Source organism: Bufo gargarizans, chromosome 4 (genome assembly GCF_014858855.1).
Source record: "Bufo gargarizans isolate SCDJY-AF-19 chromosome 4, ASM1485885v1, whole genome shotgun sequence".
Taxonomy (NCBI): Eukaryota; Metazoa; Chordata; class Amphibia; order Anura; family Bufonidae; genus Bufo; species Bufo gargarizans.
In genome coordinates, this window is record NC_058083.1 from 381,351,130 (window position 1) to 381,366,287 (window position 15,158).

A 15,158-nucleotide genomic window follows, 5' to 3' on the forward strand; every position below is an offset into this window, starting at 1 on the left:
GATGTGCACTTGGCAGCATATTTCAAATGCTTTTGGTCCCATCTTCATAAGTGGCCCCTATCTGGAGAAATAAGCTTTTTAAGTCTATGCTTATTGGTTGCCGTTGCACCTAAGGGCTCGTTTACACGAACATTTTTTGCGTTCTGTATATGGTCCGTATATGGAACCATTCATTTCTATGAGTCCGCAAAAAAAAATTGAATGTACTCCTTGAGCATTCTGTTTCCGTATGTCCGCATATCCGTTCCGCTACATTTTGAGTCTTGCTCTATTATTGTCCGCAAATCACGTTCCGTGGTTCCATTCAAGTCAATAGGTCCGCAAATGCATCCGTATGTCTTCCGTATCCGTTCCGTTTTTGCGGAACCATCTATTAAAAATGTTATGCCCAGCCCAATGTAATTACTGTATACTGTATATGCCATACGGAAAAATGGAACAGAAACGGAACCACAAAAAAAAAACTGAACGGATCCATGAAAAACGGTCCGCAAAACACTGAAAAAGCCATACGGTCGTGTGAACAAGCCCTAAGGCTTAGCTCAAATTGTTTACAGACCGCGCCCCCACCACTTTGACTGACAAGACCAAGCAGTGAAGACGTACTCACTCTTGACCCTGAAGTCTCACGGCAGCACGTTTGGCGCATCCGCAATACAGGTGATTTCCATGCTGAACACGCTGCTGCCCACAAATGACATAGGGAAAAAAAAGTTATGGGTTTTGGGATGCTATGATGCTGTGATCATTTTGACCCAGAGAATAAAGTTTTCATGTTATTTATGCTGAAACATTTATAACATAAAAACTCAGTGGCAGTATTGTTGCCCCTCCGAATAAGAATTAATAAAGGTTAATCTGTAAGTTATGTGTGCACCAAAATAATGCCATTAAAGGGTCACTTAACCTTAAAGGGATTCTGTCACCTGCTTTTACCATTTTAAGCTGGCACCATCGCTATGTTGACTAAAGTACCTTATTTCCAGGGGTCTTCTTTTTACTTATTTTCGTTTGGTAGTTTTGATATAAAAGCGATTTTTATGTTATGCTAATTAGGGTCCAAGGGGCGTTTTTTTCAATCTCCGGTGCCCAGTGACGCCCCCCTGCAGTGCCCAAGAATGCCTCCTGATCATCAAATAACCTCCCACAGCCCGGCAAACGGTTCCGCCCCCTCCCCACGTCATAGTCTACCTTATAGAAATGCCCCGTCCTTCTTCATGTCTGCGGCCAGAAAACTTGCGCAGGCGCAGTACCGCCTGCGGCCTGCACGATCATCAACGTCCTGAGGGCAACAGCGCTCAGGTCACATCACTGGGCTCGGCGCATGCCCAGTGAGACTTTTGAGGCTGTTGCCCTCAGGAGGTTGATGATCCCGCAGGCGGTACTGCGCCTGCGCGAGTTTTCTGGCCGCAGACAGGAAGGAGGATGGGGCATTTCTATAAGGTAGATTATGACATGGGGAGGGGGCGGAATCATTTGCCGGGCAGTGGGAGGTGTTTTGCTGATCAGGAGGCGTTCTTGGGCACTGCAGGGGGGCGTCACTGGGCACCGGAGATTGAAAAAAACGCCCCTCTGGGCACCTTGGACCCTAATTAGCATAACATAAAAATCGCTTTTATATCAAAACTACCAAACGAAAATAAGTAAAAAGAAGAGTCCTGGAAATAAGGTACTTTAGATGGTGCCAGCTTAAAATGCTAAAAGCAGGTGACAGAATCCCTTTACAAAACAAGAAAAATGAAGCATAACCTGCTCTGGAAATTTTGTCTGTGGTCCCTTCATGGATATCAGCAAGCTGCTGATCTGCTGCAGAAAGCATTTAAACAGATATCCTGCAGTCGGAGAAGTGTCTCTTCCCCCCAGCCTCTCCATCTTCAGCTGGAAACTGACTGAGCAGAAATCACAGACAGATAGGAAGTTAGGACAAGGGGCACTCACTTCAGCAGACTGTCAGACTGTGAAAGAGTATGGACGCTGCAAAACTTCAGCAGTTCTTACAAAACCTCTCAGCCTTTTCACCCTGCTCACTCCACTGCAGCCAATTTCATTTCATCCCATTACACATTTTGAGAGAGCAGAACAAGACACAGAAGTGCTGAAGGATCTTTGTGATGTCACCATGTAGACGGAGCTCCTGTGCTGTGTGTATGTGAGAGGTTTCCCTCTGTAAGTTGAGGAGTATTAGGAGTTGTAGTTAATTTCTTCTCACTTCATCTAATGGTCACTGATGCCCCATAATAACAGTCTGGACATGCTGGGAGTTATAGTTCTCTTCTCCTATATCCCACTCCATGTAATATCCACCAGTTCTCTATACTAACTGTCTGGACATATTGGAAATTGTAGTTCTCTTCTCTTATACCCCTCTCCATATGATGTCCACCGAAGCCCCATAATAACAATGTGAACATGCTGGTGGTTGTAGTTCTCTCCTCTTATACCCCTCTCCCTATAATGTCCACTGAAGCACCATTATGATGTACATGCTTGAGTAATAATGACTAGAGAGGGAGATCTAATAGATTTCTGACAGATGGGGAAGATTTCCATTAGGACAGGCATTTTCTCTCACTGACTGTCGCTACTTACCCTTATCTTTTCTGTACATATTTGAGTGGGCAGTGGGATTTGTCTCGGTAGAGGTCGTATTCTGCAGTCTCTATTACAGCTCAACATGGTGCTAATTGTAACTAGAAAAGTCGCAATTGCATTGAAAAGTCACAAATCTGGTAAATTTGCGACTTATTAACACCGTAAAACGGCATAGGGAGAATAATGAATTTCCTACCAAATGTTACTTGATTTTAGCAACAATTTGTCCGGCAACCCGCCACACCTTACAAATGTATGAAATGGAGTTATCATTTCTTTTGCCAATAGGTGTGCCCCTATTAGAGATGAGCGGCTGCCACCAGCCAGATTGTGATCTTTTTTAATCTTTTGTCTTTTGAGCTCAGTGTCAGAAAAAGGCTGAGCTTCAACCACCTATTCAGATATATTAAGACATAATCAGCACTGAATTTTGGAAACAAACATGACATAATAATACAAGTTGGAGATTTACCCTAAGGGTTTCTTGTAATGAAAGACCTGTTATTGCTTGCAGTTATAGTTGTTTCCCTTCAGACGCACAGATGTTGACCTAAGGGGTGGGTGTCTCTTTTTTTAAAACAGGATGGTCACGGTGAAACCGCACCTGTCATTTGTCAACAACAAGTTCTCGGTATTGGGTGTGTATAGGTATGGGATGTAATAGAGGCAGTGGTATGAGACGTTCTGTTTGTAAATATGAAATCAATTCCTAAATGAATTGTTACTGCATTATTGCTTGTTTATTATGTCCGTCCTTGTGGTATTTGTTACATCTAGTAGGTCGGACACACCACACATAAACACAAAGGCCACTGACAGTGTCTTCACAACAGAGTAGCACTGTGGATGTTTCAAGGGTTTGTCCAAATATGAAATATTACTTTTCTCTATTAGATCTCACAACATATTTGTGTTCAGTTGGAATTTCTCCTGTGTCCTGATAGGGGGAATTTATCATTCGATTTATGCCAGAAAATAGTCACAATTTTTTTCTGCACAGCATGGTGGGGTGGGGTAGGATGGATTTATAAATAGCTTTTTACGCTGGGCTATATTCCCTGCACTGCAGGAGGATGCACCTAATTTAGAACAAGGTGCACGCCTCATCATAAATTACACATATCCTCTGGCAGTCCTTGCACCTAAAGTGAAATCTAGATTTCAATCTTCTTTTAAGCCAGAATTTGGCATAAAAGATATAAATATGCCAAGCCTGCAGACCAGCCCCACCCTCACCATGCCCTCTTCTCAGCAAAGTGGTGAGGGCTGCGTAGAAATGTAGGTACAATTGTGTTTAATAAGTAACAAACACTCTTATGTCAGAAAACTGGTGTGGGGGAATGATAAATACTCCCTCCATATGTCTTTGCAACTTTTTGATTTTTAATGCCACTCTCTTCTCTCATTTTGAAAAGTGGGTGGTGAAGTGAGCATGGTTCGCTATGTTATTTAAGCATCTAGATGTCACGCTCTAGCAAGGGTCCTACCGACTCCTAGAACTTATCTCAAGCAAACAAACACAAGTCAAGCAATCAGACAAGGCAAAGACCAACACAGATTTTTTATTCACAGAGATCTAGACATGGCAGGTAACTGGACCAGCAGGTAAGGTACCAGTGGCAGGTAATACCACTGGACCAAGTCCACCGGTTTGACTTGGGGCCAAACCCAGAGGGCAGAGACTCAGTGAGACCCTTTTTTGACAAAGCCCCTGATGGTAGGGATGAACTTAGCTGAGGGCTCACTGGTTTCACCGCACTGTTCCGATCAGTTATCATGGCATCTTTTGGCCTTGTGAAGGCTTCCAGTTATGGTCATATTCCTATTATGCGGGGAGAGAGAGAAAGTATGAGGGTTAAACAGATCTTGTAGGACTGATATCCAGAAGATCCGAAATAACTGGAGGCGCCAGGAGATGTAGAGGGTAAAGGGAGAAAGGGACAATACACTACGTGCAGAATTATTAGGCAAATGAGTATTTTGACCACATCATCCTCTTTATGCATGTTGTCTTACTCCAAGCTGTATAGGCTCGAAAGCCTAATACCAATTAAGCATATTAGGTGATGTGCATCTCTGTAATGAGAAGGGGTGTGGTCTAATGACATCAACACCCTATATCAGGTGTGCATAATTATTAGGCAACTTCCTTTCCTTTGGCAAAATGGGTCAAAAGAAGCACTTGACAGGCTCAGAAAAGTCAAAAATAGTGAGATATCTTGCAGAGGGATGCAGCACTCTTAAAATTGCAAAGCTTCTGAAGCATGATCATCGAACAATCAAGCGTTTCATTCAAAATAGTCAACAGGGTCGCAAGAAGCGTGTGGAAAACCAAGGCGCAAAATAACTGCCCATGAACTGAGAAAAGTCAAGCGTGCAGCTGCCAAGATGCCACTTGCCACCAGTTTGGCCATATTTCAGAGCTGCAACATCACTGGAGTGCCCAAAAGCACAAGGTGTGCAATACTCAGAGACATGGCAAAGGTAAGAAAGGCTGAAAGACGACCACCACTGAACAAGACACACAAGCTGAAACGTCAAGACTGGGCCAAGAAATATCTCAAGACTGATTTTTCTAAGGTTTTATGGACTGATGAAATGAGAGTGAGTCTTGATGGGCCAGATGGATGGATTGGTAAAGGGCAGAGAGCTCCAGTCCGACTCAGTCGCCAGCAAGGTGGAGGTGGAGTACTGGTTTGTGCTGGTATCATCAAAGATGAGCTTGTGGGGCCTTTTTGGGTTGAGGATGGAGTCAAGCTCAACTCCCAGTCCTACTGCCAGTTTCTGGAAGACACCTTCTTCAAGCAGTGGTACAGGAAGAAGTCTGCAAGGTAAGAAAAACATGATTTTCATGCAGGACAATGCTCCATCACACGCAGTAGTACTCCACAGCGTGGCTGGCAAGAAAGGGTATAAAAGAAGAAAATCTAATGACATGGCCTCCTTGTTCACCTGATCTGAACCCCATTGAGAACCTGTGGTCCATCATCAAATGTGCGATTTACAAGGAGGGAAAACAGTACACCTCTCTGAACAGTGTCTGGGAGGCTGTGGTTGCTGCTGCACGCAATGTTGATGGTGAACAGACAAAACACTGACAGAATCCATGGATGGCAGGCTTTTGAGTGTCCATGCAAAGAAAGGTGGCTATATTGGTCACTGATTTGTTTTTGTTTTGTTTTTGAATGTCAGAAATGTATATTTGTGAATGTTGAGATGTTATATTGGTTTCACTGGTAAAAATAAATAATTGAAATGGGTATATATTAGTTTTTTGTTAAGTTGCCTAATAATTATGTACAGTAATAGTCACCTGCACACACAGATATCCCCCTAAAATAGCTAAAACTAAAAACAAACTAAAAACTACTTCCAAAAATATTCAGCTTTGATATTAATGAGTTTTTTGGGTTCATTGAGAACATGGTTGTTGTTCAATAATAAAATTAATCCTCAAAAATACAACTTGCCTAATAATTCTGCACTCCCTGTATAGGGGCAAGTGGAAAGGCTGCTAACAGGGTCTACCCTGTAGACTGGTCTGCAGGTAGATATAAAATAGGAGAAAGGGCAGGAGGATTGGGTGTATGATCACACCCAATGTCCCGCAGAGGTGACCCTGGGAGAGCGCCAGTCCAAAAGACAAAAGACTATAAAAGACAAAAGACCATAACAGCAAATATAAAACAAATATAAAAACAATGTATAAAAGATAATAAAATATGATATAAATGTATCAATGAAAGATGTGAGATTTAAAAACAAAGTTAAAATCACCAACTGGTGGTGGGGATTATATACTTGTGTATATACAGTACAGACCAAAAGTTTGGACACACCTTCTCAGTCAAAGAGTTTTCTTTATTTTCATGACTATGAAAATTGTAGATTCACACTGAAGGCATCAAAACTATGAATTAACACATGTGGAATTATATACATAACAAAAAAGTGTGAAACAACAGAAAATATGTCATATTCTAGGTTCTTAAAAGTAGCCACCTTTTGCTTTGATTACCGCTTTGCACACTCTTGGCATTCTCTTGATGAGCTTCAAGAGGTAGTCACCTGAAATGGTTTTCACTTCACAGGTGTGCCCTGTCAGGGTTAATAAGTGGGATTTCTTGCCTTATAAATGGGGTTGGGACCATCAGTTGCGTTGTGGAGAAGTCAGGTGGATACACAGCTGATAGTCCTACTGAATAGACTGTTAGAATTTGTATTATGGCAAGAAAAAGCAGCTAAGTAAAGAAAAACGAGTGGCCATCATTACTTTAAGAAATAATGGTCAGTCAATCCGAAAATTTGGGATAACTTGGAAAGTGTCCCCAAGTGCAGTCACAAAAACCATCAAGCGCTACAAAGAAACTAGCTCACATGCGGACCGCCCCAGGAAAGGAAGACCAAGAGTCACCTCTGCTGCGGAGGATAAGTTCATCTGAGTCACTCAGAAATCGCAGGTTAACAGCAGCTCAGATTAGAGACCAGGTCAATGCCACACAGAGTTCTAGCAGCAGACACATCTCTAAAACAACTGTTAAGAGGAGACTGTGTGAATCAGGCTTTATGGTAGAATATCTGCTAGGAAACCACTGCTAAGGACAGGCAACAAGCAGAAGAGACTTGTTTGGGCTAAAGAACACAAGGAATGGACATTAGACCAGTGGAAATCTGTGCTTGGGTCTGATGAGTCCAAATTTGAGATCTTTGGTTCCAACCACCGTGTCTTTGTGCGATGCAGAAAAGGTGAACGGATGGACTCTACATGCCTGGTTCCCACCGTGAAGCATGGAGGAGGAGGTGTGATGGTGTGGAGGTGCTTTGCTGGTGACACTGTTGGGGATTTATTCAAAATTGAAGGCATACTGATCCAGCATGGCTACCACAGCATCTTTCAGCGGCATGCTATTCCATCCGGTTTGCGTTTAGTCTGACCATCATTTATTTTTCAACAGGACAACGACCCCTAACATACCTCCAGGCAGGGCCCATTGAAGGAATTTGGGGGCCCCAAGCAAAATAGACATGGAGGCCCCCCCCTCCACGCCCTCCCCACCTTACGCACGCAAAGCCTACAGGAACCACAGTATAGCCATACAGTTTAAGTTCACCCACACTTTATATAAATAAAAAATGAGGTTTACAGTGCAAATACTGCTGTTGCATTTAATGTGCATGAAATTTGAACATTTTTAAAAAATGAACATTTGCAAAAAACACCACTGTACCATACAATCCAATATACATAAAAAAAGTGCACAATAACTAAATCCAACATACTTAAAACACACAAATTAACATTTTTCAGTTCTTACAAACCTGTGTCCTTCTCTACCTCTTCTACCGAGCTCTCCTCCTCTATCTCCTGGCTGTCACTCAGTCCGGCCGGGAACCGCGTGGTACAGGTCAGGAGATTCAGTTTCCTGTTCCCGGCCGGACTAAAAGGAAGTGAGCACTCACTCAGTGTACACTTCCTGTCAGTCCGGCCGGGAACAGGAAACTGAATCCCCTGTTTCTGTACCGCGCGGTACCCGGCCGGACTGAGTGACAGCCAGGAGGTAGAGGAGGAGAGCTCAGCCACGCTACAGAGCAGCAGTCAGCACAGCCAGGGCCGGTGCAAGGATTTTTGCCGCCCTAGGCAAGATAAAAATTGCCCCCCCGCCTTATCAGATGATCTGCCCATGCAACACGCCAGACCTGCAGGGTATAGCGAAGTGAGGTCACGGTTATGGGCAATCGAGGGTTGCTCACTGTATCGGAGAACCCTGGGCAGGCATGTAGCAGTGAATGAGAGGTAGACACGGTTCCTCTGGGGCACACTCTGTATGTAGGGACCAGGCCTGATGGTGGATGAGGTGCCCTGGATGTTACGGGTATTTTGAGTGCCTGGGGGGTGCCTGGGGCAAGGTTCGTGACGCCAGTGCCTTTGACGGTGGCACACCGGTTGATAGTTGGAATAAGTGAGGTACACAGGTGGTATAGTGAACCAAACGTTGCTTTACTTAACAGTCCAACTTTGTACATACAGATGGTAACACAGTCCTTTAGATCACAAGCTTCACAAGCAGGCTTATTTCACAAGATGGCAGGTATTGGTTATGCAAGATACTCAGAGGGTAAATCCACAATGCACTCAGAATCAGGTTGTACCTTTCCTCAGAAATAGCGTACACTGTTCTTTCTAGAACTCCTGTCTGGCTTTCTATCCCAAGGCCCGGATGCCTAAATGGTGGCTTAAATCCTTGGTAAAATATATATCTTCCTCTTGTATTAAATTCTTGCTTTACTTTCTAATGCATCTGCCCATCAGTGTTACTTATCTTTGCCTGTGATATCCTTACTTGTCTGGTGAATGACCGTGGGTTTCTCCCAGGAGGTTCTGTCCTGCTACTGGGGTGACTTCAGAGCTAACTAAGGCTCTCTTGGCTTCAGGCAGGCTAGGTCTCCTCACTAGCCTCCTGGTCATAGCTAGCAGCCAGGGCTATCAAGCTGCATGTCAGGAGGAGGCCCTCAGCATATCCTGGGCTGGTGCCTTCTAACTTCTGTCTTCTCAGACTCCTGACTCTGCACACCCTCTCCCTGTCTGGGCCTGGACATTTATACTAGGGGCTCCCTATCTCCATCTAGTGTCTGGGATGTCTAACTACACCCAACTAGGCCTGCTATTGCATCATACAGGGGAACATTGCATATAAAAACACATTAGAACATACATTAAATGCACAATTAAACATGACATTTCTGTCCCTTGTGAGTAGGAGTAACGCGCACACCAATTGACCCTTGTGTAGTGCCCACCCCTACCTAGTGGGACACTACACCCATATCATGTTCCACCCCTTTCTCAGCTTTTAAATTAAAAGAACTGCTATGTTTCCCTTAGGGTTAATCCAGCTTCTTGTAGCTGTCTCTTTTTACGGAACGGAATTGCGGACCCATATATTTCTATGGGAATTGCAGACCCGGATCCGCAATTCCGATCCTGAAAAAAATAGAACATGTCCTATTCTTGTCTGCAATAGCGGACAAGAATAGGCATATTCTTAGTGCCGGCAATGTGCGGTCTGCAAAATGGACCCTAAAAATTTGTTTCCAATGTAGTATTAATAACTAAACAATTACATAATAAACACATTGCATTATCTACTTACCAACCGGGACAATAAGATGATCTGGTCTCTGGCTTTTGGTCTGGCTCTGGGGACTCCCTTGTCACTCTCATTATTTCCCCCCTCCCTTGTCACTCTCATTATCCCCCCCTCCCTTGTCACTCTCATTATTTCCCCCCTCCCTTGTCACTCTTATTATTCCCCCCTTCCCTTGTCACTCTCATTATCCCCCCCTCCCTTGTCACTCTCATTATTCCCCCTCTCCCTTGTCACTCTCATTATTTCCCCCCTCCCTTGTCACTCTCATTATTTCCCCCCTCCCTTGTCACTCTCATTATTTCCCCCCTCCCTCGTCACTCTCATTATCCACCCCTCCCTCGTCACTCTCATTATCACCCCCTCCCTTGTCACTCTTATTATCCCCCCTCCCTTGTCACTCTCATTATCACCCCCCCCTCCCTTGTCACTCTCATTACCCCCCCTCCCTTGTCACTCTCATTATCACCCCCTTCCCTTGTCACTCTCATTATTCCACCCCCACATTTATCACTCTCATTATTCAAACCCCCCCCCCCTGTCACTCTCATTCTACCCCCACCTCTAGTGTAACGTGGCCAAGCTCTGTTCGGTCCGCGGTACAGGAGCATTTGTTTCCTGTACCCGGCCGGACTGACAGGAAGTGCACACTTAGTACCGCGGACCGAACAGAGCTCAGCCACGCTACATTAACAACAGCATAGAGCGAACACAGCAGGCAGGATTCTTTAGAGCGACAAGCGCCGGCTCTGCTTGGGGCCCTGGGCCAGCTCGGGGCCCCAAGCAATTGCTTGTTTTGCCTGTCTGTTAGCGACGGGCCTGCTTCCATGCTGTGTAAGGGCTATTTGACCATGAAGGAGAGTGATGGGGTGCTGTGCCAGATGACCTGGCCTCCACAGTCACCGGACCTGAACTCAATCGAGATGGTTTGGGGTGAGCTGGACCGCAGAGTGAAGGCAAAAGGGCCAACAAGTGCTAAGCATCTCTGGGAACTCTTTCAAGACTGTTGGAAGACCATTTCAGGTGACTACCTCTTGAAGCTCATCAAGAGAATGCCAAGAGTGTGCAAAGCAGTAATCAACGGAAAAAGGTGGCTACTTTTAAGAACCTAGAACAGTGATGGCAAACCTTTTACAGAACGAGTGCCCAAACTGCAACACAAAACCCACTTATTTATCGCAAAGTGCCAACACAGCAATTTATCCTGAATATTACAGTCCAATATGGTATATCTTCCATGTATTTTATCATTTAGCTATAATAGCCTGTCTACATTCAATGTGCTGCCTGTGCCATCCATAGCACTCCCTGCGCTGACGAATGGCATAGTAACATAGTATATAAGGCCAAAAAAGACATCTGTCCATCCAGTTCGGCCTGTTATCCTGAAGTTGTTCCAGAGGAAGGTAAAAAAAAAACAACAAAAAAAAAAAAACAACAAAAAAAAAAAAACCTGGGAGGTAGGAGCCGATTTTCCCCACTTAACAGGAAAAAAATCCTTCCCGACTCCAATCAGAATAACTCCATGAATTAACGACCCCTCTCTAGTAGCTATAGCCTGTAATATTATTATACTCCAGAAATTCATCCAAGCCCCTCTTGAACTCTTTTAGTGAACTCACCATCACCACCTCCTCAGGCAGAGAGTTCCATAGTCTCACTGCTCTTACCGTAAATAATCCTCTTCTATGTTTGTGTACAAACCTTCTTTCCTCCAGACGCAGAGGATGTCCCCTTGTCACAGTCCTGGGGGATAAATAGATGATGGGAGAGATCTCTGTACTGACCCCTGATATATTTATACATAGTAATTAGATCTCTGCTCAGTCGTCTTTTTTCTAAAGTGAATAACCCTAATGTTGGTAGGACTATCTACTCATCACGAGCATCTATGCCCCTTTTTATGCAACCCATTAGCTTATTAGCCTTGGCAGCAGCTGCCTGACACTGTTTTTTACAGCTTAGTTTGCTGTTCACTAAAATTCCTAGGTCCTTTTCCATGTCAGTGTTACCCAGTGTTTTACCATTTAGTATGTACAGGTGACTTGCACTATTCCTTCTCATGTGCATAACCTTACATTTGTCAGTGTTAAACCTCATCTGCCACTTATCTGCCCAAGCCTCCAAACTATCCAGATCCATCTGTAGTAGTATACTGTCCTCTTCAGTGTTAATCACTTTACGTAGTTTAGTGTTATCTGCCAAAAATTGATATTTTACTATGCAAGCCTTCTACAAGATCATTTATACATATATTGAAGAGAATAGGGCCCAATACTGACCCCTGAGGTACCCTACTAGTGACACTGACCCAATCTGAGTGTGTACCAATAACCACCCTCTGTTTTCTATCACTGAGCCAGTTACTTACCCACATACAGACATAGTCTCTCAGTCTGGGCATTCTCATTTTATATACTAACCTTTTATGTGGTACAGTGTCAAATGCTTTGGAGAAGTCCAGATATATGACATCCATTCATTCGCTGCTGTCAAGTCTAGAACTTACCTCCTCATAGAAACTGATTAAATTAGTTTTACATGACCGATCCCTCATGAAGCCATGCTGATATGGCTTTATTTGATTATTTTCCTTGAGGTACTCCAAGATAGCATCTCTCAGAAAACCTTCAAACAGTTTACCCATAACAAATGTTAAACTTTCCGGCCTATAATTTCCGGGCTCTGTTTTTGGACCCTTTTTGAATATTGGCACCACATTTACTATGCGCCAATCCTGTGGAACACTTCCTGTCAGCATAGCGTCCTTAAATATCAGAAATAAGCGTCTGGCTATGACATTACTTAAAGCAGGAAAGATCTACGGCATATTGGTAAACTATAGTTTTTTCTAGGGTGCAAGTGCCCACAGTGAGGGCTCTGAGTGCCGCCTCTGGCATCTGTGCCATAGGTTCGCCAACACTGACCTAGAATATGACATATTTTCAGTTGTTTCACACTTTTTTGTTATGTATATAATTCCACATGTGTTAATTCATAGTTTTGATGCCTTCAATGTGAATCTACAATTTTCATAGTCATGATAATAAAGAAAACTCTTTGAATGAGAAGGTGTGTCCAAACTTTTGGTCTGTACTGTATATGTAAAGAATGAGCAGAACAGATTTTATCTATTAGAATAAAGAAAGTTGAAAAGAAGCTTCCTGCCTGTGGCTGCCTTCATCTTCATTTTTCCAGTAGTACAGACCACTGTTCCATCTGCTAGTATACACATTGGACTGGCGCTCTCCCAGGGTCACCTCTGCGGGACATTGGGTGTGATCATACACCCAAACCTCCTGCCCTTTCTCCAATTTTCCTATTAGGCATCCTATGGGAGCTAAATAATACAGTAATGAAAGGAAAACAAATGTTTTAACATATACTGTATATACAGGTCCTTCAAAAAAAATTAGCATATTGTGATAAAGTTCATTATTTTCTGTAGTGTACTGATAAACATTAGACTTTCATATATTTTAGATTCATTACACACAACTGAAGTAGTTCAAGCCTTTTATTGTTTTAATATGGATGATTTTGGCATACAGCTCATGAAAACCCAAAATTCCTATCTAAAAAAATTTGCATATCATGAAAAGGTTCTCTAAACGAGCTATTAACCTAATCATCTGAATCAACTAATTAACTCTAAACACCTGCAAAAGATTAGTGAGGCTTTTAAAAACTCCCAGCCTGGTTCATTACTCCAAACTGCAATCATGGGTAAGACTGCCGACCTGACTGCTGTCCAGAAGGCCATCATTGACACCCTCAAGCAAGAGGGTAAGACACAGAAAGAAATTTCTGAACGAATAGGCTGTTCCCAGAGTGCTGTATCAAGGCACCTCAGTGGGAAGTCTGTGGGAAGGAAAAAGTGTGGCAGAAAACGCTGCACAACGAGAAGAGGTGACCGGACCCTGAGGAAGATTGTGGAGAAGGACCGATTCCAGACCTTGGGGGACCTGCGGAAGCAGTGGACTGAGTCTGGAGTAGAAACATCCAAAGCCACCGTGTACAGGCGTGTGCAGGAAATGGGCTACAGGTGCCGCATTCCCCAGGTCAAGCCACTTTTGAGCCAGAAACAGCGGCAGAAGCGCCTGACCTGGGCTACAGAGAAGCAGCACTGGACTGTTGCTCAGTGGTCCAAAGTACTTTTTTCAGATGAAAGCAAATTTTGCATGTCATTCGGAAATCAAGGTGCCAGAGTCTGGAGGAAGACTGGGGAGAGGGAAATGCCAAAATGCCTGAAGTCCAGTGTCAAGTACCCACAGTCAGTGATGGTCTGGGGTGCCATGTCAGCTGCTGGTGTTGGTCCACTGTGTTTTATCAAGGGCAGGGTCAATGCAGCTAGCTATCAGGAGATTTTGGAGCACTTCATGCTTTCATCTGCTGAAAAGCTTTATGGAGATGAAGATTTCATTTTTCAGCACGACCTGGCACCTGCTCACAGTGCCAAAACCACTGGTAAATGGTTTACTGACCATGGTATTACTGTGCTCAATTGGCCTGCCAACTCTCCTGACCTGAACCCCATAGAGAATCTGTGGGATATTGGGAAGAGAAAGTTGAGAGACGCAAGACCCAACACTCTGGATGAGCTTAAGGCCGCTATCGAAGCATCCTGGGCCTCCATAACACCTCAGCAGTGCCACAGGCTGATTGCCTCCATGCCACGCCGCATTGAAGCAGTCATTTCTGCAAAAGGATTCCCCATCAAGTATTGAGTGCATAACTGAACATAATTATTTGAAGGTTGACTTTTTTTGTATTAAAGACACTTTTCTTTTATTGGTCTCAAGGCTCAGTTGTGAGCTGAAACGTTGCTGCTATTTTTTCACGTGTGAATAAAGATATTGATTCTTTTCAAGTCTTGGAGTGCTGTCCCATTTCCGGATATATATTAAGGGCGAAACTCATTCCCTTGGACATAGCACCTGAGCCAGCGTACTGGTGCCGCCAAATTTCCTTTTCTTATTTATATATATATATATATATATCAAACAATAGCAGCTAGACGGCTCCAGGCAGAGTTTGTATCCAGCAAATACTTGACTTTTATGTATTCAGCTCATGTAATCAGTTTGCATATAACTTGCATTCAACTCTGATGTAATCAGCTTGTATTCAGCTTACACTTGATTTTGTGCACGCAGCTTTTATCCAGCTTGAACGCAGCACTTATATGTATTGAGTAGATATCTGCCACTTTATGTATTCAGCATTGGGCGCACTGATACATTCTTGATGTTATCAGTATTTTACGCGCCTATATATACACAGTACTGTACTAATACCTCTTGTACACCACTGTACTCTATACCCCTGTGTAGTCAGTAATTGACGCACCTATATACCAGTACTGAACCAATATCTCTTGTACACTGAGTGCACATTATAACCCTGTGCACTCATTTTACA